Source organism: Terrapene carolina, unplaced genomic scaffold (genome assembly GCF_002925995.2).
Source record: "Terrapene carolina triunguis isolate 2854851 unplaced genomic scaffold, T_m_triunguis-2.0 Scaffold96, whole genome shotgun sequence".
Taxonomy (NCBI): Eukaryota; Metazoa; Chordata; order Testudines; family Emydidae; genus Terrapene; species Terrapene triunguis.
The window spans coordinates 49260387-49285846 of NW_020664447.1; the positions used below are offsets into that span (position 1 = coordinate 49260387).

Consider the following 25460-nt stretch of genomic DNA (forward strand, 5'->3'; position numbering starts at 1 on the left):
CCAGTAATTCATCCTTTTCATTCAATTTTCATTTCTTTAGGTGTACTATCTTTTGAACTGCCACTATTTAAAACTTTTTGCGTTATTCATGTTGTTACTAATTTTAATTGTGAATTTTTTTTTTAACAATTGTTTTAGTTGTAAGGTTAGTGGTGGTATATATGCACGAAAAACTGGAGTACTTTGTTTAGTTAAATCCTGATAATTAGGGATACTTAGAATAACAGTTTTATTTTTAAAAGTGGGCATTGGAGATATTGTTGTATGACCAATTGTTGTAGGCACTTGTGGTTTAAAACAAAAATTTGGATTTGTGACCATACATTTACGTTGAACATGCTAGAATTTTTTTTATGATTCGTTACTATGCAATACTGCCCTTCTTTTGCATACGCTATTTGTTCCATAGGATATTTCGATTTAGTTAGTTGTACTGGACATGGTATTTGTGTTTCATTCACTGCCAGTAAATCTTGTTGGTACCTTTCCAGCTGACTACATAGTGGAGTTATTACCTTAAACACATTACACTTACAGATTCATTGATGCCCCTTTTGAGAGCAACAAGCCATCTGCAGGACTTTTCGTGTTTGGGTATTGTGATGATACACTATCAGCTTGTTACATGATACACTTGCATTTATTTTTTATAAATATTGTTTTTTAGGTGACCTATGGACTGGACGGTAGCTGATTGGTCAAACACATTTTTATCTGGATTGAACACTTTATCTTGGTAGCTATAAAGTGAACGAAACATATAAGGATTATGACATGTCATAAAGTTTCCTTAAATAACATGTATTATGATTTGGATGTGGTGTCACAGATCCCAAGTTTTTATTGCCCCGAATGATTTTTTTTTACAGTTCATTTGGCATTTAACTTTTTTCCCCTCACTTTTGAATACATTATAGGCAATACCAATTTAAAATTTGCTGGTTTTTAATTAATTTTGGTACCTTTTTAGTTTTAAGAACGGTAAGGTATTCTTAATACTATTGATTACATATTGTTTATATGCTGAACAAATAATTTTTTCCCAAGATAATGATTTTTGTTCTGATCATTATTATAGTTTACCAATTGATTTTTTTTTTTTTAGTTTTATTAAACAATTTAGTGATTTCATGCACATTATATACTGTAAATAGTTCCTTGGTTGATAAATCATAAATTCCTTTTAACATTGAATTAATTACTTGATTAGCTTCTTCCTGAATTACATAATTGATATGCTTTTTGATTTTTTTAACATTCACTTTATTCCAGATTGACATTTCGGTATGAAACAATCCTGTAATACTATTTAGAATTTCCAAAGTATTTGTTTTTTGTTTTCTTTTAGGAGCATACAGATTATTGTGTATCTCCAAACCCAAATTATCAATGTCCTGGACCCGTTGTTGATAAGCAGTAATCTTATCCACAAGGAGTACTGGAAAAAAAGATGCCACTTTGGTGTCTTTACAATAACAAAATTCGCTCATTTGCCAATGAGATAAATTTAACACAACAGGGATATGCATGAATTGTACTTGATTGGTTAATACCCCTGACATAGGTGTGGCAGTGAGACCACTAACAGGGCTTTTCTGCAATTCTGGACATTCCACTGAATTCTGTGAATTATGCGTTTGGTTTTTTTTCCCACTATTATTGCCTGTATCTCCACTTTGAATTATAATAACTTTGACTTTATCCAAAACCTTAATTTCGATACAGGCTTCATATTCTTCCTTATTTTTATGCTTTAGATTGTATATGATTATTGCTTCACATTTTACCGAGCTTTGACATTTGATTTTTTTTTCCATGATTCATACTGAATTCCATTACTGATTGACAAAAAGTGATTTTTTTCCTGGAATATATGTTTTACATTCTTCCCTCCTAGATTCCTCCAGTAAGGGGGAGATTTGTTTCCAATTTACATAAGGCATGTATTCATTTTCTTTTATATTATATGCAAGAATAATATGTTTCCCTATTATTTCTTTAACATGTTGGTAAAAATTGTTATGAGTGGTTTGATGAAGTGTTTGGCTGCCTAATTTTTTTTTTTTTTTTTAAATAGTGTACGTACCTTTCTCCACGTATTTGAACCTTCAGTGGAAAATGTTTCCATAATACCAATTTTTGCCCTTCTTTTAACACTATATGTAATTCCAATTTTTGCAAACCTGACATATGGATTTGGTACCTTATGCATTGTTACAGTTGTACTATTAGTCCATCCAGTAAACGAAGTTTTATTTCGAGTTTTAGATATAAACTGTTCTTGGTTTGGTTGATAATTCCATTTAAAGAAAATTTTAGTTGCCAGGCATGGTATTTCAAACTGATCTTGGCCTGGTTTCGTTCTTTTTCATACTCAAATTACTGTTATTTGCAAATCTTTAGCTTCAATAGGCAAATTTGAGTTCTGTCCCAACGCAACATTTTGATTTACACTAACGGTTTGTGTTTCTTGTGGTGAAACAGTTGTGATTCAGTTTGGATGGCAGCATTCAAGCAGAAGTATAGGATTAGTGTCGTTGAGCTTTGCATTTTTTCTAGTTTCTGTTGCTGGGATGATTGTACTGGCTTTCTTGCGCAATTATTGTTTCTGGTTGCTGCGCCTGTGGAGAAATATTTTTTTCCAGCACAGTTTCAACTGATTTGCATAGTAGAATTTATTAACTTTTTTGTTTCCCTGTAAGATTCTAATTTTATACACAGAGGTAAATTCCTGTAACGGGAGGGCCCAGCAGTGAGCTTGGAGAGGTGCTAAGGGACCCAGCGGAGGCTGCTGTAATGGAAGGGTGCTAAGGGACCCTGGCAAGGTGCTAGGGGACCCTAGCGGGGGCCGATAAAAATCCTGAGTCACTAGCTTTGGTTCACTCCCCTAGGATCTCAACAACTTCATGGAGAAGCTGATGATGGTGAACCTGTATGCCCCCCCCAACAGTGCCATGAAGTGTAAAGCCGGGGAGATAGCAGGTGCGAGGGGGTGGGGAAGGGGCTTTCCTGGGTGGACCTTGTGGAATCAGAAGCTCTTGGAAGCAGTGTGTCTCCTCTTCCTGTGGAATCAGCAATTTCCAGCCTCTCCTGGCTCCACCCCTGTGGTGCTAACAGTCCAACTGCTTCTGGTGCTTGTATAAGGCGCTGCCATGCCCAGGGCTCGGGGTCCTGGCGTATACCTGCTGCGGGCAGGCTACACCCTCCTTGCTCATTCTCACCCCTGCTTCCACGCACCCTGTTTGATTGCTTCAAACAATGCACAGTCAACCTGTGGAACTCTTTGCCAGAGGATGTTGTGAAGGCCAAAACTATAACGGTTCAAAAAAAAAAAAACTAGATAAATTCATGGAGGATAGGTCCATCAGTAGCTATTAGCTAGGATGGGCAGGGATAGTGTCCCTAGCCTCTGTTTGCCAGAAGCTGGGAATGGGTGACAGAGGATGGATCTCTTGATGATTACCTGTTCTGTTCACTCTCTCTGGGGCACCTGGCATTGGCCACTGTCAGAAGACAGAATACTGGGCTAGATGGACCTTTGGTCTCACCCAGTATGGCCGCTCTCATGTTCTTATGAGGTACTGAGTCTATTCACAATAACATGTGGCCCAGTCCAATGATGACATAAATTGTGTTCAGGTACAGCATAAGATAGAAGCATAACTTGGTCTCCAATTTCCCAAGCATTTTCTCTGATTCTTATTAAAATAGGTTTTGCCTTTTGTTTGAATTTTTCCAATTTGACAGCTACCTGCAAGTGGATCTGATTTAAATGTTTTTGTAATGCTTGCAGATAGGTTTTTAGTTTGATTTTCTTTAGCTATGTGCCTCTGGTATGCCACAAAAGATGTTTAGGCATTGGCATAGTTTGTTCAGTTATTACCTCAAATAGTGTATGAGCTGTGGAGGCAGCTGGAGTCGCCCTGAGTGCCATTAAAATGAGTGGAATCAGGGTGTTCCTATTGTGGCCATTGGCATCTACCTGCTTTCGCAGCATGAGTTTGATGGTGCGATTTGTTCACTCTACCATCCCTGATGATTGAGGTCTGTATGGAATATGCAATTTTTGTTGCACTTCCAACAATTGTAGGCATTTTTGGAACACTTGTCCAGTAAAATGTGTTCCTCTGTCTGACATTACCCTAGCAGGAAGTTCCCAGCAAGAAAAGACTTGTTTCATTAAGATTTTTGCTGTAGCCAAAGCAGTGTTTGCTTTTAAAGGAAATGCTTCTACCCATTTAGAGAATGGATCAACGATGACCAAAAGGTATTGGTTTCCTCTTTGAGTTTTTGATAAAGGTCCCACAAAATTAATTTGCAAAGCTTGCCATGGACCTTTATACATTTGAGATATTAAGGAAGCATTCTTTTTTGTGGGGATAGGATTGTTTTGTTCACAGACCAAACAATTTTCACAATACTATTGCACATCTGTTTTCATGCATGGCCACCAACCCATGGAGGTGAGGCGCTGCATGGTTTTATTTACCCCTTGATGTTGTCCCGATGGTGTGTCATGGACCAGGTAGATCGATCATTTTCCTGCACAACTGGGATGGGACTACGCATACTGGAAAATGCTCTTTGAGATACATCAATATACCCTTATTTATATATAACTCTGATTTGTACTTTTGACATAGGGAATCTTGTGATAGGGAACTTCAAGCTCTGTTTGTTCTCTGCTTTTGACAATTGTCTGATTCTTTGCCTGCAAAGTTTTTAGATCTGGTACCCCTGTGTTGAATTGTTCTTTTGCTGCTCCGACTGGGGTCGAATTTGAATTTGCCACGGGATCTATTTGCCTGGGTTTCTCCCATAAAATTCCACTACAGCTTCTTTTTTGGCTAACAAATCAGTATGATGATTTTCCTGAGCAAATGGCCCTATTTTACTATGAGCTTGCATCTTTTGAATTATGCGTTGCTGTTCTGGAGTGGATACTTGTACAGCCAGTTTGACAATATATTGTAAAAATGATGCATATTTAAGTTGAGCTCCATCTGAGGATGTAAATTCATAAGCATCCCATACTGGTAAAAAAAAATCTAAGTGAATTACATCCCCAAGCTGAATCTGAAAAAATAATTAAGGGGTGGTTCTCTTTAGTGATAGTTTTTGGCACTGTTACAATACACATGCTACTGCTGCAAGTTTCACATATTGAGCAGGATGTGGAGCACATGAGTGTGATACTTTCCAAACCATATCAGTTTCCCTCGGATTTACTTACCCACTCTACCAATGTCCAGATTATTTGATTTTGGAGGGATACCATAATTTCCTTTGATTATGATAGCTGGATTCATCAATGAAAAAGCAATAATTTCTGTGATTGTTATATGGGATGGCATTAATGTGAAGAATTGATTTAAGAGTTTCTTTTGATCTATATTTGGACACACGTGATGGTTTTCAGAATATAACAGAGCCTCTGGCAATGGAGATTGAATCTGTACTGGGGTCACTGTTGTATCTTTGCCCTGCAATAACAAGGTACAGTGTGCCAGTTGAGCATTAGACACTTGTTCATCTTTGACTTGATTAGAAAGCAAGAACATAGAATGCAAGACTATTGGATTTAAGCCAATCAAAAATGAAAAAAGTTGGATTGCCCAGTTGGTGGCTAACAAGTACTTCTTGCAAGTGGAATATTTAAGTTTCACTGGACTCATTTTTCTGGAAGCATATGCCACTGGTTTGATTGTTCCATGTTTCTCTTGAGAAGTTATTGCTGCAAGTGCAGTTGTGCTCACGGATACATCTAGATGCTATGGTTTGCTGGGATCTGGGGTGATCAGCACAGGTGCCTGCATTATTGGTTGCTTTAACTTGATGAATGCATTTACATGCTGTTCAGACCCAAGCAACTCCCTTTTTCAAGAGATTATAGAGTGGACCTGCAATGTGCGCAAAGTTAGCGATGATGTCCTGATGGTATTCTGCTAATCCTGAAAAAGAGTGTAAAGAAGTTATGTCAGTGGGCATAGGCAATTCCCGAATCACATTCACCTTCTGTTGGGCAGGTGTTCGACCTTCTTGAGACCATGTGATGCCTAAAAAAGAAACTTCTGAGACCATTAGTTGTACCTTTGTTGTGTTACACTTCGTCCTGCTTCCTTAACACTGTGTCAAGCTGAATCCCTACTCTGTCACTCTGAGAGCAGAAGTGGGGGCCCACAAGGATTTAAAAAATTAATATTTGCCTCTCCAGGTTTGTATTACACTCCCAAGGTTACAGCTTTTCTCTGACTTTGGCTTGGTAAACGCTGCCACCACTCAAATGCAAAAAAACCTCCTTTGAACTCAGGAAGGAGCACTTGGAAATTCTTCCCTGTGGGGTACCCTCAAGCCCTTTCACTCCTCCTCCAGGGAAGAGCTGAGAAAGAAAACAAAGGAAATTAGCTGTGGCTACCAGCTAATCAAACAACATGCACAAACCTCTTAGGACACCAAAAATCCAATTCTGTTCTTTAAAAAGCTAAATGTTATTAAAAACAAAAAGAAAGAAAATATATCTGGAACTTAGACTTTTGCTAGATTTTAAAAGAGCAATTCCAAAAATCAAGCACTCAAAATAGCTTTCTTGGGGTTTCAACTTAAAGGTTTCAAGCAAACAAAAGCATCTGGAGTTAGCACAGTGGAGATCCACAAGCCTTAAAAAATAAACAGAAAGAAACCTGATCGCTTCTAGCTAAACATTCTGATTTACTTACACCTTTGGGTTGTTAAAAGTAGTTTTAGATATGATCTGGTTCAAACTTTACACAGCATTCCTGCTGCCCCATCTCTTCAGCCCAGAGAACAACAGACAAAGGGAAAGTTTCTTTCCCAATTTTAAAAGTTCTGCCCAATCCTTTTCTTTTGCCTGTGGGCTTGTTAACCCTTTACAGGTAAAGCAAGCAGAGAACAGACACCAAGAGGGATTTTACACCTAACTGGCTCACTGGGTGTCCATCAAAGGGAGCTATTCTCCCCCCACCGCCCCCTTCATGTATCACACACTATAAGGTCTGGCATGATCCAGAAAAGGATATTGCTTCTGTGGGGGAAAATTTCCTCCTGAAATTTTAACAGTTACAACCATCATTTCACATTCCCGCTTGTCTTTAGCAAAAGCAACAACATGCTTAGTTACTAATGCCTGCACATTAGTTCTCCCTTTTGCAATGTTTTCTATGATGTACATTCCTGGTTTAGTTACAGTTGAAACAATGTCACAAATGCAAATGACAATAGGTTGATTGTCTAATGCCTGTACTGTTAAGCATAGCAAGCGATTGGTCAAATCTATAATGCATCCATGTTTCCTCAGAAAATATACTTACAGTAAATTGTAGGGTTCTTTCAAATTTGCTAGTGCAAATACATGTTTTATGTCCCCCTTTTTTATGTCCCCTATTTCTGTCACTACTGATTTTGATAACTCAGCTGTGATCTGGCTACTTGCAAATGTTGCTAACACTCTGGGTTGCCCTGATGATAAAGGGGATGATTTTGGATTTTTATCATTGATTATGCTGATTGAGGCTTCAATGTCAATAATAAATAAAAAATGGCGGCCCCTCACCATTGTTGATACTGTGGGTTTCCCATTTACATCTTTTTCTAAAGAGGCTACAAATTTGCATGGGGCCTTTTGGCGTCACCCATTCTGTTTTCCTGGCTTTACATTTTTCTCCGCTTGGTGGTTCTCATACTCCATGCATGGAGTTGAAATCCAGGATGCCAGTTCAGTTGTTACGGCAATGGGTTGAGGTGGGGTGTGTTGGTTGTTCAATATCCTGGAATTCATTTGCTGCTGTATTTTTTGCATTTCACACTTGTGAGAATCTAGTGTTTTCCCTATTTGACGGAGTTCTTTAATAATTATATCCATTATAGGACTAGGGGGTCGACAGGTCAGGATTCTCAGGTGAGAGCGGTAACGATTCATGTCAGACATGAATTGTTTCCTGCTTGTGGTTGGTGAAGATGGTAAGGAGCATGTCCCTATTCCTTTATTCGTGTTTCTAGGGTCATAGTATCTGGGATTTTGAATTTGAGGACATCGTGGTATGCCCCCCTCCCTTGGGTATGATCTGATTTTAATATTATTATCCAACCCTCTTGGACCAGGTGATTGTCCTTATGTCATAGTTTGTGGGCCTTCTACTTTAATTACTGGTTTACCTGAGGCTTCTTGAGCAACTGCTATAGGAGGGTGAGTTCTTTTGGAACCCTTCTGTTGGGTTTGAATATAGGCTTTAGACAACAAATCCAGCACTTCTGGAAGAGTGCTCCCGGGGTTGACATGCATTATTACTTTATCCCGAACTGCTTCTAAAGAATTGTTAACAAGCAAATTAATATACTGTGGTTCTGTTTCCTTTCCAGGCATTTCATTAGATATCCAAGCTGAAGAAAATTTATTATGAAATTCATGCAGTGACTCACCATCACGTTGCTTCATGTTAGCTACCAAAGTAACTCGTGGTCTGGATGCATATTTCTTTCTAACAGTCGCACAGTGTTTTTGAATGATTTTTCCCCTTCTTGAAATTTTGGTGGCAATGTATTCCATAAGGCTCTGTCTACGGTTAACTGTAGAATCTTATCCAAATTCTCTTAATCTAACAGCAACCGTTTCACTACTGTTTCTAAATGTGCTGTGTGGGCAGCCACTGGATCTCCTTTTTTCATCAGCCCTACCATTTTTGCAATGGCTTCTAAGGTTTTTACATGTGTTACCATGGCTATTGGAGAGACATGATTACTGGATTCTACTGGTTCCACATTAGAAATTGATTGATTCTTCTCCTTCATGGTTATATTGGGGAGTCTAGGTTTCTTTTTCTCTAGAGGAATTGGTATCTCCCAACTTTGGGCAACTTTAACAGTAGATAATTTAGATGTAGGGTTTTGCTGTAACCCTTTACATTTTCTTTTGCCTTGGGTAGGTGCCTGTACCTTAGGAAGGTCTGGCACTGGCATAGGTTTCTGTGGAGATTCTGATTTTGGCTCTAAAGTGGCCTGGGGTACAGTGGGCACATCAGATTCAAAATGAAATATGCCACTCGTTCTTTTCATTATTCCTTCTGATTCAGTTGACTTCAAGATATCAAAAATACTTGCTGGAATTTCAGGTTGCAAAGACTTTTGTCTTTCCTGAGAGGTACTGATATCTAAGATTGCCTCTTGCAGGCCTCCACAGCAACTTGTATAGTTCCCTGAGTTTCTTGTAACAAACAGCACAATTGCAGATGGGTTTGTTACATGTCTGGCTTACTCATTCTTTGTCCCTCTTTCTTCTCACTCTCACAACAGCTACTAATTGCTCTTCGTTTCATTTCTTGTCTTAAACCTGCAATATTTAATTTCTTATCAAAGCTTCCATCAAAACGTTTTACAACTTGCTTTTTCCTTGCTTCACTACTGACAGTTTCTTCAAATCCCCCATTCTCTCCCTCCGAATCTTCTGTGTCTGATACTTCCTCTATTCTTAGCTCTCCGGATTGTTCAGTTTCCTGTTGTTCTTCCTGTCTGAGTTTAGCTCTCAGTCTGGTAAGTGGGGTGAAATTCTACCTCCACATTGTTGTTCTTCCCCAGGTTCCACCACAGCTACTGGAATATCTGGAATTATATTTACAACATATAGAGGTGGCAACTCCCAGGGGCAGCAGGTTTGTAGAAATTTTGGTGGTGCCCAGAGCCCGCTCCCCCCAACTCCATCCCCCACCTGCCTAAGGCTCTGGGAGGGAGCATGGGGGCCATAGGGGGGAATGTAGGAAGGGGGTGGGGGAGCAGGCTCTGGGAGGGTGTGGGGGCGGTGCGGCGCTTACCTGGGGCTCCTAGGCAGGGTGGGCCGGGGGGCCTCCGTGCGCTGCTACCCCCAGGCACTACCTCCACAGCTTCCTATTGGCCGCAGGGGTGCTTGGGGCGGGACACAGACCCACGCTGCCCAGGGGCCGCAGGGAGGGGCCGTCAGCCACGGGGAGCGAGCAGGCAGGAAGCTGCTCAGCTCCGCTGAGCTGCCGGTGGTGAGTGGGGGCCCCAGGCTGTTTTAAATGGTCCGGGGGACACGGGGGAGGGGGGGGGGGGCCACCCAGGGGCGGAAGGCGGGAGCCAGGCCCGTGGTGCCTGGGCACTGGAATATTCCTGGTGCGCAGGCACCACGGGCCCATAGAACTTGCTGCCCATGGTAACTCTATCTCCATACAGTTATTCTCCTCATCTACTCACATCTGCTCATTTTCACCTTCAATATTGATTACCTGACAATACATATCCTCCAGAATGTCACAAGTTTGTTCTAATACCTGTGTTCTGTGAGCCAGCTCTGCTATTTTCACTTCTTGCCCAAATGAACGTCCCTGACCCATTGCTCTGTCTCTCCACATCAGAATTTCATAACCAGCTTTTTGTAACTGTTGCTTGCTGTAGCTTAGGTGTCTTGCCAAACTGTCCCTTTGATCCAGGAGTATGGAATTTACTTCTCTTGTCCTACTAAGTTGTTCTCTCAATGTGTCACTAGTCTCCTGCTCTCTGGACAAGGCTTGTCTTGTCTCTTACAGTTGCTTTCTTTTAAATCTTCTCCCCAGGATGTTACATGCCAGATATACAGAATCCACGGCTATTCCTTTCACCTCTTGAACTCTTTTCTTTACTTTTTCCTTCTCAAAGAGGGAACACATTAAATTTCAAGGATATCTATGGGCCCAGAGGATGCCACTGCTTGGTTTTCTAACTAATCCTCCCCCATGGGTTTTGATGTAGTTTCGCACAAAGGCCTCCAAGGACGTTTGTGGGTCTGTTAAAACACATGCCTGAACAAATAATTTATTCTGTTCCATACTTTCCTTAGAAAAATTATAGAAGGCATCTCTTCCTTGCTCCTGATAAATATCTTATAGGGATTTCTGTATTTGAGAAGGGCTTGTGGTGCTTACTTCTCCTGTAGCTGTTTTACAGCTGGAGTACACCGAGAGGAGGGGCGGTGACCAAGGTAACCCCACAAAGTTTTACTTGATCCTCCATCGGCGATGCAGTCCAGAGGAATGTAAAATTCATGGAGCTTATTAACAGATTTGGGGAGTTTATGACTTGCAGATGAGGGTGGAATATCTGACTCACTCTGATAGGGTTTCTACCCATACGAGAGTGTTAGGATCCTTTTACACAACTGCGGTCTCACTATTTCTTTCCCCTGAGCTCAATTCTTACAACATCAGCCAGGTAGACAAACAAAACAACATAAAATGCAAACAAGCATAAGCGAAAGCAGGAAGTGTCCATTTTAGTTCATTATGACTTTTGATCTATATATATTTTTTCTCAAACTTTTGTTTCTTATTGGTTTTGTGTGTTTTCTATGGCCCTGCTATTGGACACCAAATCTGTAGCCTTTTATTTTATTTAAGATTAATCATACTTCAGTGGGTTTGGTTCTGGCAGCTAGAGTCTTAAGTTCAACAGAGTTACCTCTGTTTGTTTTAGATTTCAAGTTCATAGGAACACATGAAACCATAGGCAAATAACACATACAATTACAAGAGCATTTACCTTTTAGTAATTTTATTAAAGTTACCGACAAAGCTATAAATGTTACAGCATATACAGTTCCTAAAGATAAGTATAATGGACCAGTTATACCTACAGACATACTCTCATCCTCCTAGATGGTGTTAGTCTGTTGGCCCTCTCATGGATTGACCATCAATACGCGAGTGGTTCCTGCTGGAGTTCCCCTAGAAAGCTCAATTTTCCTGTTCTGGGCAACCTTTTTTATACTGTGATTTTTTCTATACCTACATTCTGTGCATGTACATGAAAGTGTCAACCCTCTTTTTCTTATTGGTTTGTGTCCCCTGGAAACACAAGGGACGCCGAATTCTATAGACTGGGTAGGTTTTTATTAACATCGATGTACCACCTTTATTCTGAGGTTAGGGCATGTGTTAGAGACAATATTTGTTGTCACAGAATTTTATAATTTAATTTAATCTTTCCAGCTATACTTTTGCAATATTACCAGTTGGTACCTCTTTTCCATTATCTTTTGGGTTATTTCTTGGTCATTGACTTGCGCCATTATTTTTTGTCTCCAAGGCCCAAAATAGCTAAGCTAAGGTCTTGCAGGCTTCGGTCTATGGGTTTTTGCATTTCAGCTTCTCTTACTAATGTCTACCACATAGTTCCTTTAAATACTGATCAATCTTATACTTTCATAATCCTACAAATTAATTCTAATTAACATAGGTTATACTACATATATTCACTGTATCATCACATGATAAATGAATAAATGGATACTAAACTAAAATCATTGGCTGCATGACTTATTTCCAGTCTGAATTTGTGTAGTTTCAACTTCCAGCCACTGGAACATGTTATACCTGAAGAGCCCATTAGCAGATATTTGTTCCCCTCGCAGATACTTATAGACTGATCAGGTAATCCTTTATCCTTCTGTTTGTTAAGCTAAATAAATCAAGCTCCCTGAGTTTATCACCAAAAGACATGTTTTCTAATCCTATGATAATTCTTGTGGCTCTTCTCTGAATCCTCTCCAATTTATCAACATCCTTATTGAAGTGTGGGCACCAGAACTGGACGCTGTATTCTAGCAACGGTCACACCAGTGCCAAATACAGAGGTAAAATAACCTCTCAATTCTTATTTGAGATCCCCCTGTTTATGCATCCCAAGATTCCATTAGCTCGTTTGGCTACAGCTTTGCACTGAGAAATCATATTCAGCTGATTATTCACCCATATCCCTAAATCTTTTTCAGAGTCGCTGCTTCCCAGTCCTCCATCTTGTAAGTATGGCCTGTGTTCTTTGTTCCTAGATGTATACGTTTACATTTAGCATATTAAAATGCATACTATTTGCTTGTGCCCAGCTTACCAAATGATCCAGATCACTCTGTATCAGTGATCTGTCCTCTTCATGATTTACTACTCCCCCAGTGTTTGTGTCATCTGTAAACTTTATCAGTGATAAGTTAGGGCAGCTGGCGCTGAACTGGCTTCTATCTGCCTTAAGACTGGGGTGTGCAAAAATGGTTTAAAACCACATTTTCCCTCATCCTTTCCAGTTCTGTGCTAAGTCTGGGACAAAGGGACTACTAGTGTAAGTAAGAAATGTGTGTGTTTGTGTGTGTGTGTGTGTGTGTGTGTGTGTGTGTGTTTGCAGGTTTGGGCTCTTACATGTGTCTCATTTGTTCATTGTTTTTCTCTCTTCCATTTTCCTGCTCTATTTCTTTCTAATCTTTTTCAGAATTTGCAATTGTTTATTTATATCCTTCTATTACCAGCTCTTCTCTGTGATCTATTTAACCTCTGATTTACTTTTATTTTTCACTTCCCTTTCAGGGTTTTAATGTATTTATTTCATTTCAGTTTATTTCCCTCTTTCCGCCTCTCTTCCATTATAATAATTTATTAGGAATATTTTAATTATTCTTTTATTACTGTTGCCTCCCTTAGTTACGGTGCCTTTGTTTTTTTATAGAACTGTGTTTACGGATTTCTTTTTCCCCTGTTAAAATATACCCTAGAAAGCTGGGCACATTTGAAGAGTAACTGCCATAGGGTGGCAGTTGGAAGGGTCTGAACACACTGCAGGCTGAACTAAAGCCCACCAGGGTGGGTGTGGAAGAAGACAGGAAAGATTAAGGGCTGAGGGTGTTTCTGTTTATGCTCCCACCCCAGCTCTGGACACCTAGTAATTCATTGGGGCCAATTCAGAGTCAGCTGGGAGGGAAAGAGCCTGGTTGGTTTGGGGGGGGGCTGCCCCTCTTGCCTGCTCCCTGAGGGCAGTGAGGCAGTCTGCCTCCTCTCTCCTTAGGGTGAGGCAGGCTCCTTGCTCCTGCTGAGACAGGTCCCTCATCCACATGGAGCCATGGGCCCCTGCCCCGTGGTAACTATGTTCATCTGATTGGAGCCCCCATGGCCCAGCCCTGCAGCTGCCTTTTCCCCTCTGCCCCCCAAGGGGTGCCAGGCCAGAGGTCGCTTCGCTTGGTGCTTGCGCAAGACTGGGTGTGGGGTGGGTACATGCCTCTGACGTCCCCAAAGTGGGGCATAATGTGTGACAGGGACCCAAAGTGAGGGGCAAGGGCAGGAGAGACAGGGCAACTAATTGTATAGGATGTGTGAGCGTAGACTGCGTGTGTTCAGTTCTTAGGTGATCAATGGCAAATCTTTTCCCCCAAGTTTATACTGTCAGAGATATTTGTATAACAACAAGACATTTGTTTCAACTCATCTGCTCTCTGTTGCCCACATGAAACAGTGGCCTGTTTGTGATGTCACATTGGTTACTGTGGGCGTGTTAATGTTTTGATACACTTCTGTTAGATGATGTCAGCAAGTTGCATAACGGGGAACAAAGACTTTTCTGTTAAGTTCCTGGTGTTATTCAGCTTGCTTGTTTTCTTGTGCTTCAGTGAATGCCTAGAAGAGTACATCTGGTCATTTAAAAGGCCACAGAAACACATATGCTTTAAAGGTAAGCCTTCTATTGCTGTGTTACTCACAAACAAACAAAATATTTACCTTTCTGTGTCAAAGGGCAGTTTAAATTAAGTTAGTAAAGCAGTGTCCTTTCATGGACCCCAGCTACTTGATGCTAATATGTTGCTGTATTTGTCTGTTACTAATTTAACCACAGAAACCTGGAAATCAGCAATGAAAAGGGCCTATTGTGGAATCTTGTCCATTAGCCACTGCCACAGCAAGATTATGCACCACAGGGTATAACATTTTCTAGTTGTGCTTTAAATGTCTCAAGCAACAGAACGTCTCTTGGGACACTGTTGCCCAGCCTGAGTAATCTCACCGTCAAGAAGGTTTTCCTGGGAGCCTCCCTAAATTTTCTTTATTCATCCCATCATTTATTTACCTACGGTAGAACCTCAGATTTATGAACACCTCGGGAATGGAGGTTGTTCGTAACTCTGAAATGTTTGTAACTCTGAACAAAACGTTATGGTTGTTCTTTCAAAAGTTTACAACTGAATATTATCTTAATATAGCTTTGAAACTTGACAATGCAGAAGAAAAATGCTGCTTTCCCTTTATTTTTTTTAGTAGTTGACGTTTAACATAGTAATGTACTGTATTTGCTTTTTTTGTTTGTTTGTGTTTCTGCTGCTGCCTGATTGTGTATTTCCAGTTCCAAATGAGGTGTGTGGCTGACTGGTCAGCTAGTAACTCTGGTGCTCATATCTCTGAGGTTCCTACTGTATTTTATTATTTATGATTTTTTTGCACAGTGCCTATTGCCATGGCATCCTTTGCATCTTAATAGCATCTCAATTAGAAACAACCAATTTAAATCAGTAATATTGTAGTATCTACAATGATACTTCATTAAAGATCAGTGTAAATTCATGATGGCTAATTACACTACCATTTTGACACCCTAAGTCATTTCTCACTATCCTTGATGCTTAACCACTTCATCTTCATATATTTATAGATGGGTATCACAATTTCTTTAATCTTTTGATAAACAAGCAGTTCTTTTAACTTTTCCTCAATAAACCCCAGCACCATAGCCATTTTTGTATTATTTGAACTGCTTCCAATCAACCTACATTTTTCTGGTGCTGTGGTGCCCAGGATTGAATGCAATGCAGAACAGAATGCAGTATTCCAGACATAGTCAATTTATTTTGTTCATTAACTGTTTTGACAGTATTCTGATCCTGTTGTTCTAGTTTCCTTAGGTGGAGCTTGGTCCAATCATCGATTTTTTTGAGTAAGGTGACAGTTGGGAATTCTGGTTAAAGGTACCCATTTTTAAAAAATATATTTTGTGTTATAATTCATGTATGACAAGTGATACTACTTTAAAATGATTATTTATATAGTGCCGGAGGTGTGTGCAATTACTTTTTAGAGACAGTTACAAAATAGTACATCTCTGCCCCAAGGGACTTACTACCTGAAGGCCCAAACCTTCATGTGTGTAGTCCCACCCAGTGGGACTATGTACATGAATAAGGATTACTCATGAAATTGGGACTATTTGTGTAATTAAGGATAGGAAGGGCCATCTTCTGGCTAGTGCACTGGACTGGGAAACAGGAGATTTGGGTTTATCTCCTGGCTCCACCCTTATTGATAAGAGCTTGGTCAAGACACTTAATCGCTCTATGCCTCAGTTTCCCCATCCGTCAAACTCAGATATGCCCTTTCTGTCACCTTTTATCTGTCCCCGGGACAGAGACTCTCTCTTACTCAGTGTTTTTACAGTTCCTACACAATGTGACTGTCATCTCATGGTAACCCGGTAGCTACTATATTACAAATAATAAATAGAGCTAGATGGAAAACCACATTTCCATTTCATAGGAAATATTCACTTTCTGACATTTGTTTTGTTCTGAATTGGAAAAATATTGAAATTTCAAAATTTCTCTCAGAATATTTCCAAAATGTTTTAGTTTGGAACATTTCATTTAGATGAAGTTGAAACTTAATATAAAATATTAAATTAATATATATAAATGTTATAACATCAAAATGAAATGGAACAAAAAGAGTAAAAAAACCAAACATTTTTACATTATCAAAACCAAACATTTCAACCACATTGAAATGAAACAAGAAAGTCAAAATAATTCATTTTAACATTTTCCTGTTGAAAATTCTGTCTAAGTCGACACATTCCAGTGAAACATTTTGATTTTGGCAAAACTCCATTTTCTGATGAAAAATTATTCTGTTGAAAATTCTTTGACCAGCTTTAATGAATAACAATATTAAGTTCCCGATAAAGACTACAAGAAAATGGAATTAAGGTTGAAAATACATAGCAGTAATTTAGGGTAAAATAAATTACATTGTAATTGTCCCAAAAGCTGGCATTTTAAACTCAGGAAATTAAGAATTATTATTAAACTTCAATCCAAACGTGTTAAGGTACGGCCATTAACAGTTAGGGAACACCGAAACACCATAACTCTATCCTGTAGTGACACCATCCAAAAAGCATATGATTTTGATTAAGGCATTTTAGTGTTTGTGGTCCCAAATTAGATTACGGTACATTGATTTTGAAAGATGCATTCAGATTTTTTCTTTTTTCCGCACAATGCCACTACAGAACAGAGTTAAGGTTGTCTGGATGCCCAAACTGTGCATTTCCACATTTTAACATATTTGAATTAACATATAACATTAAAAGTAGTCCGAAGAAAACTTTTTTGGGGAGAAAAAACTTTTATGAGGAATTCTTTATGTAACCTACAGGAACATAAAGGTGACAATCACCACCAAATAGCAACTGGAGTCCTCACAAGTATAGCAGGATGCACCAAGATGCATTTAGGGTTGTGTAATATTTTAGGATGTATAGTCTTAATATTTTCCCAGGCTACTGGAAGAAAGAGCAAGACAAAAATAAAGGACCCTGACAGCTCACAACATATGTCTCAGTTGAGGGAGGCGGGGGAAACAACTATTATGGTGGTTCTGGCCCCGACTTTATTGGGCTGTCAAAGAAATCACATACTCCCAGTGTTGGGCTCCCAGAGGAAGTGGAAATGAAAGGGGCCAGCAGGTACTGAGATTGAGCAGAGTTGGTTCTAGTTGTGTACACACTGTATCTCCCAAGCCAGTCAACAAGCAGCAGGAGTTGACCTCATTCAGCATTGCCTGTTGGCGTCCTGAGAGGTTATGTGCACCCTTAGAGTGCCTGTGAATAAGACCTGGATTTCTTTATGCTGTTAACATCATATGGTCTTCCTGCCTTACTAATCTTCATTATGTTCTTTATCTGGAGTCATATTTTCTTGTAGTTTAAAAGCCAGTATCCCACACTTGCTACTTAGCATAGCTCTATATAGATAAGTATCTGAATTCAAAACATTCTGGGCTGGGAGAGAGTGGTTCTAATATAACTTTTGTTTCACCCAAGGCTACACGTGTGACTTGAGAACTGTATTGCATTAGATTGTTTTGTAAAATATAGGAGTTAGATTTGCTTTGCTGAAACAACTTTTTTTTCCCCCCTGAATAGGAATTTTTCTTAGGAAGTAAAATATATATATAAAATATCTTTTAACAGAACCTGCCCAAATTAACCCCTATTTTCTAACTGTCTCACTAGGTTCAAGATGGCAGATTGCAGCTGTATTATGTGGGGAATATTTTGGCTCATCGTCCTGGTGTTTTTTGGCTGGCCCTTAAGCATTGCCTTGGGCGGCCTCTATGGATTCCTCTCCCCTCTCACTACCTTAATAGGACTGGATGACTTCAGTGAAGCACTGCTGAGGGGAGTAAATTTGGGGAGACAGTGTGCTAAGAATGTACAAAATGGCAAGCCCCTTTGCTGAGCAATAAAGACAGAATTGCAACTGACAAGCATTTCACTGTGTACTGCACTGGATTTCAGAGTTATTTCTGTACAAAAGTTGTTTGGTTCTTGGATAATGTATAAATGGCACTTGATAATCTCTGAAGGAAACTATAGCAATGCTGTTTTGTCTTTTAAAACCATTCTTCCTGTTTCCGCAATGAGTAATGATGCCGTTTTTACTTATTTGTGCACACAAATTGAAATTAGAGAGAAGACAGACCTGAAACTCCAGACCTAAACCTCAAATTAATGTTAGGATTAACAGCCACAGTTCTCAAAACTTGGGTTCCAAACTGTGGGCACCCACATTTGAAAACATTGTCCCAGAGCTCAAATCAGTCCAATGGCCCTAATCAAGAGATGCCCACATTTGGAAAGATGGGAATCTGCGTTTGAACCCTGTTTGGGGGAATGTTTGGCTCCTGAATTTTATTTGGCCTCGTTATAAAATATGTGAAAGTTAGATTGGGTGTTCCTGTCAGATCACTGTTTCATTTTAGTATTTATTCATCCATGTATATATTTAAATTGATGCATAGCTTAATTGTTTATAGTAGCCATTAGCTTTCTTTCCACTTTACCATTTTGTTTAATGCTAATTTACTAGGCATATTTATGATGGTAACTTTGTTTGAGAGTTTGCTACACTGAAATATTAATTTCAAGTATATTCATAAATCAGTTGTCATAAATACAGACATTAAAGTTTCTTTTGCTTTGCCATTTTCTTATTTTATGATACACTACACTGTAAACTTGAAACATTATCTAACCAGTTGTCAAGAATCTTTATAAAGACATGCTAAAATTTATGGAAACCGAGTGTTCTCAAAGTTTTCATTCTGTCTTTATATGGCCTATCTTTGCTGCATATCTCCTCTCATATTTTTGTTACAGTGAACATTTGTATGGAACATTATCTTTGAGTTTATAAGAGCTTATCTGTTCCTACTGCAGCGGACATTAGTTGGATGTTACTGAATGGGTATTCATTACATGGCAGGGTGAAATTGTCTATATGCTTACCTGTGCATTTCCAGTAATCTCTTAGAGACACGGACCTGCCCCCCCCCCATCTCTGAAAGCCAATTGCCCAGTGGTTAAGGATATGGGAGACCCATGTTCTAGCGTCTTGTAGTGACTTGGACCTGGTTTTCCTACAGCCCTAACCTCTGGACTAGTGGCTATTCTGGGGTCTCTCTTTGGTTTTGACCAGAAGTTCCAACCTGGACTTGAGAAACATTCTCAATGAAATTTTAATTGAAACCGGTATGTTTCTACAAAATTGCTGATTCAATGAATTAACATTTTCTGATGTCAAATTGTTTTGTCAAAAAATTCCTGGCCAGTTCTGCTTTGGACCATTACTCTGTTCTACAGTTTCTCCATCTGTAAAACGGGTATAAACAATATTTCTTCCTCTCACTGGGGTGTTCTGAAAAGCAATCTATTAATGTTTAGCACTCCCACTATACTGATGAGTAGATCTGGGCAAAAAATTTTCAGACAAATAGTTTATTTGCTGAAAGATGCAGTTTTGGATTGACTGAAATTATTTGTGAATTAGGGTTAAATTTGTAAAATAGTTTCAAAAATACTTTCTCACCTCCAAAAATAAAATAAAATATATGCAAACGCCCCCCACAAAAATTAAATAAAAATTTTGTTTTGCATCAAACAAAATGTTTAATTTGACCTGAAAAGATTTTTTTAAATTTTTCCATTCAGCCACCATGTAATTATAGACTGTATCATAATTAGAGCTGGGCCATTTTTTTCTGGCGAATAGTAAATGATTTGGCTAATTTGTGGCCAATTTATGGAATAGTTTCATCCAATTTTTTTGTGTGGGGGACTGAGGACCCCTTTACAAAATGGGGCTGCTGGCGGTGCCCGTATATAACTTACAGCTGGGATAGGGGAGATCAGGGATTCAGTGCCCCCCTCTGCTTGACGTAGAGAAGGGATTATGAACTTGCATCTCCTATATTGCAGGTGAGCTAACCCCTGGCCTACGGGGTATTCTGGGGCCAAGTCTCAGTATCTCCTGTTAAAGCTGTATAAAAATTGGTCCTTTGAGCAGGGATCTCCCACATTTCAGGAGAATGCCCAGGAGAACATCTATCACCAGCACCACTACCCTTCTCCTTCTGGTGTTTTGTGAATCTAGCTCTTTAAAAATACCTGCAAACAAAAGGTCTGGGTGCACTGAAATGTTTTGTTTGACCTCGAACTCATTCCATTTGCCAAAATGTTTTGGAATTTTCAAATTTTGTTTTTAATTTTAATTTTTTGAAACTGCCAGTGAACCAAAAATTCAATGATTTGCCCACCTCTAATCCTAATGTACACATACAAGGGGGTCTATCTAAGTTTACTAATTAGAGCTGGTCAGGAAGCTTTTTGTCCGAATTATTTTCCTACCCAACCTCCCCACCCCCCTTTTCACAAAATCTAATTTTTCGATGGGAAAGTCAAAATGACGTCTCCTTGGCTGTGTCCTCCTGGAAGGCGCTTGTCCGTTGCACTTTCTGTTTACAGGCAGAAAGTGCAATGGACAAGTCCCTTCCAGGGAGGCAGTAGAGGCTGAGTGCCCCTAACTACCTTTTGAAATATCAGTTCCAGGGTCATTTTTTCGGAAAGAAATAAGCAACTGAACACATGAGTGTAATGAAATTTGCCTCCCAATCATAATGATGTCTGTTTCTGATCTAGGTACAGCAATAGCAGTAACTAGTAAAATGGACTCTGAAGTGTATCAGAGAGATTTGTACATTGCAAAGTGAATATATGATTGATACAATCAAAGCTGTTTTGTCCTGGGGATTTTGAAGCACTGATTATTTCCCTCTTCACTTCTACTTCCATTACATGCTTTCTCTGTATTATTGTCTCTACCATTGGGCATTACTAATGTCAAGGCTATGTCTGTGACATTGCCACAAACCTTCCTGGAACTCAGCCAGGGTCAGAGTTAAAGTGCTGAAGGAGCTTTGCAAAGGATCTAGAATGGTTCCCTGTGGTTCTTTTCCTCTCTATCAGCCTTAGGTACAAATTAGAGGATGTTTACAACTCTAAACTGAAATGAAGCTGCCAAAATCATCATCAGAGTTCAATGGGACTGCTCCTGTGAGTAAAGATACATCATGCATGTTTGCCAGATTGACTTTTAGTTATTCTTCCCTTTCTTTTCCTTTACTTTCTTCTTTCCTATTCTACTTTTTTTTTCTCAATTTATTTTCCTTGTCTTTTTTCTTTTACATTTCTGGATGTTTTTTGTTTTTGTTTTTTGTTATTTAACACTCACCTTTCCTTATTGTTATTTATATCCTCCTATTACTCTTTCCTGTAAGATTTGGTTGTCCTTTGGCTGGCTTCTTTCCTTTGGTGTTTCACTTATTTATTGGCTTTTTTCCCTCTATTCTCTTCCATCATCTCCCCTTCCCCCATTATCATCACCTCCTTTAGTTTACTGAAATTCCCTTTGTAGTTATAAAACTGTATGTACGACTTCACACCAGCATAAGTGACAGAGGGGAAGTTGCTTGTGCCTCCCCTATTCAGGGTCTATGGGGGTCAGTGCAACTCCTCCATGCAAGCTCGGGCAGTCCTAACTACTGTACCAGTTGCAATAGTCCCTATGTGTTATTGTAGGGGTGCAGAATTACCACAGTGCAGGTCTGCCTCACTACATCCCAATCCACCTCCTCCTTCCTCTGGCTCACATCTCCTGCACTTCCACTCCCAGATCGTTCCTGTGAGGCTGTGGTGGAGGTGGCATAGAGCCAGCTCTGTGCCAAGGGCAGGGGTGTTCTGCACTGGGGGGTATTACTCAGGGAGTCTTACATCTTCCCTAAGCAGTGCAAAGGGGCCTTAGTGCAAGATAGAGTCTGGCCCAGAGAGTCTAAGTGGCTTACCCAAGGGCACATAGGATATCTGTTTCTGAGCTAGGTATAGCACCCAGGACTCCTGACTCCCAGTTCCATACCTTAACCAGAGGGCCATTCTTCTTTGGGTAGCATCAGCTATCCAATAGAATTCCCTCTTACAAGAAGCATGCCATGTTGTGTTAGTGGCAGAGGTTATGCATTAGCTTGTTGGATCTGTATGCCCACGCTATAATCCTGCAGCCTGAACTGATCCCAATTTGGCTGAATGAGGGGTTGATGCTGAGTGATGTGGAGCACTTCTGGATGATGAACCCTTCTGTCTCTGCTGCATAACACAACTTGGTGATGTTCTTGAATGACAGTGTGTCAGAATAGGAATAATACTGGAATCTCCCACCACGCATGCAGAATTCTGCCACTAGACCACTTGTGTTTTTGTAATAACCCTAATTTTTTCCCCATATATTGGCTTTGGGAGTAAGATATACATTGGTATGGCTGGATCCTGAATTTATTAATATTGTATATGTTTATTTAAATAAATGTACTGTACAAGGCAAAGGCAATATATAAAAATGACTATTAAAAAACCAATAACCACACAGAGAGCTTTATTAAAGATTCTATTCCAAGACAAGTCCACATATATAGCATTTAGCTTTTCTTTCTTCACCTCTCCTGCTTTAAACAACTAGGGATATTATCATGAAAACAAGAGCTTTTTTCCTTGAGAGTTCATCTGCTCCTGCTGCCTATTCCCCTCATTAAGTCATAAGACTGTTTGTGACATCACGTTAGTTGCTTTGGAAGTAGTGATGTTTTTACACCCCTTTGTAGGATCATGCTCAGTCAAGTTGCATAAGGGAAAACAAGGGATTTTGCAAGGTCCTTGTGATATTCGACTTGCTTGTGTGTTTATGCGTCAGTGAATTCCTGGATCAGAGTGACTTTTCATTAAGAGGCTGCAGAAATCTCTCTGTCTTAAGGTAAGCCTTTTACTGGTCTATTTTCCTGCTGTTACAGTATATAGTCAAACAAAGTATTTAACTTTTGAAGTAGAGCCCTACTCCTGCAAGTTGATCCCCATGGGCAAACATACCTATGTAGAGACCCCCTGAAACCAGCAAGACCCTACAGATACCAAAGCCTACACACACAGATCATTTTGGAGAATCTGGCCCGCCCTTTCTCATCACAGCGATTTGATATCCCATTCTCATATTCTTTGGGGAGGAAGGATGGTCTAGTGGGAAGGGTATTGGACTTGGCCTCAGATTCGGGAGATCGGCTAGGTTTCTATTCCTAGCTTAGACAACAGCTTCCTGTGCAACCTCACATAAATCAACTTAAGCTGTCCTATTCTTCAGTGCCTCATCTGTAAAATGGGGCTAGAACGTCCCTAACTCACAGGGACTTGGGGAGGATAAAATCCATTGAATAATTAATTGGGAGACGCTTGCATGTGTTCTAGCCTTGCTTTAAAGGTCTCAAGTGGTAGAGACTTCTTCCATTTACTTTGGGAGACAGTTTCCCAGTCTGATTGATTTTTGTAGACATCCTTAACATTCACCCTGTTGTTTATTTGATCTATTTATTGAATTTTACCCAGTGCTTGTTGTTATGGTATTACTGCACCTGATCAACAAAACAGTCTCTCAGTCAGAGACAACCAAGTAACCCAAAGGAGTTAGATGCCCATTGCCTATTGAATTTCAGTGGATATCGATGCCTAAATCCCTTAGCATCCTTTGAAAATGCCAACCTAAAGTAATACACTTATAAGATCTATAATGATACATAATTAAAGGCCAGAGTAAATTCATTTGTTAATTACAGTAAATAACTACATAGTGTATATCACTCTAAATAAATGTTTCTCAGTTGTTAATGTTTAACCCTTTTAGTTACTTATAGTTAGTTATCTCTCCCCCTCTCTCTTAATCTTCTGATAGCAAAGCGCTTTTAGGGCCTGATCCAAATCTCATTGAAGCTGAGAGTGTTTTCACTGATTTCAATGGGATTTGGATCAATCCCTTAGTCTTTCTTACAAGCACACTAATAATTTTTGTTGCTGTTATTTGAACTCCCTCCAACTGATCTACATCTTTCTGGTATTTGGGTGCCCAGAACTGAATGCAATATTCCAAGTATAGTCAGTTCACTTTTTGCTGAAGGCATTTACACTATTCTGACTGTCTTGTCATAGTGTCTTCAGGTGGCGCTTGTCTGATCATCAATGCTTGAAAAGGGTGAGAAATCTCAGAAGTCGGATAGAAGGTAAGGACTTCTTGTTTTGTTTCTAAGGCCCAGATCCACAAAGGAACTTAGGGTTTGTGATGCTGACCACCACAATGCCTAACTTTTCAGTGCCTGAAAAGTCACTGGTACAACAATGCGATCTGTTAGGCTCATAGGCTCCCTCTACAATGCCTGGGGAGAGATAGGTGCCTTAGAATGCAATCCACAAAACTCAGCACTCTAGGTGAGTCTCTCCCTGAGGTAGCTAATGGGAGCTGTAGCAGCAGCTCCAGGCACCAGCGCTCCTGCGAGGACAGCAGTCAGGCAGCCTTCAGCGGCATGCCTGTGGGAGGTCCGCTGGTCCCGTGGCTTTGGTGACAATTCGGCGGCGGGTACGCCGAAGCCGCGGGACCTCCCGCAGGCATGCCGCCGAAGGCTGCCTGCCTGCCGTGCTTGGGGCAGCAAAAAAGCTAGAGCCGCCCCTGGGGAGCTGCCAATGAGAGGAGGTTACTCCAAGCTGTGCCTCCTCATGGAGATGAGATGCGCCTAAGTCCAGGCTGCAGGGAAGTGTCTATCTGTGCCTGTGATCCAAAACCCAGGGAAAATAGGCATTTGGCCACCTACTTTTCCTCTAGGACCTGCATGCTCAGATGCTGCCTAACTCCATACAAAATTGCTGGAGGGAGTGGGCAGGGAGGAAAGAGGAGGAACTCCCTTATAATCCTTAGCCCAGTGGTTAGGGTACTCACCTGGCTGTGGGAGACCCTGATTTCAGTTCTCCCCTCTGCCTGATGAGGAAAAGGGATTTGAACAGTGATCTGTTATTTAGGTGAGTAAAGTAGAACAACTTCAATAGGAGAGACTGAAGGAGACCCATGCTGGACCATCCCATAGTCCATGGCATTCACAGGGTGGCAGATCCCTGTTCAAAACCCTTCACAGCAGGCAGAGTGGGGACCTGAACCACTGGTCTCCTATATCCTA

The 25460-nt window shown here is 40.1% G+C and overlaps 1 long non-coding RNA gene across 1 annotated transcript; it reads left to right on the forward strand.

Moving 5' to 3' along the window:
• The first annotated feature begins 14380 nt into the window (after window positions 1-14380).
• On the forward strand, window positions 14381-19114 carry LOC112107343. Its single transcript, XR_003899812.1, has 3 exons — window positions 14381-14490; window positions 15704-15775; window positions 18100-19114. It is a non-coding gene; the product is annotated as an uncharacterized LOC112107343 (long non-coding RNA).
• The last annotated feature ends 6346 nt before the right edge of the window (window positions 19115-25460 follow it).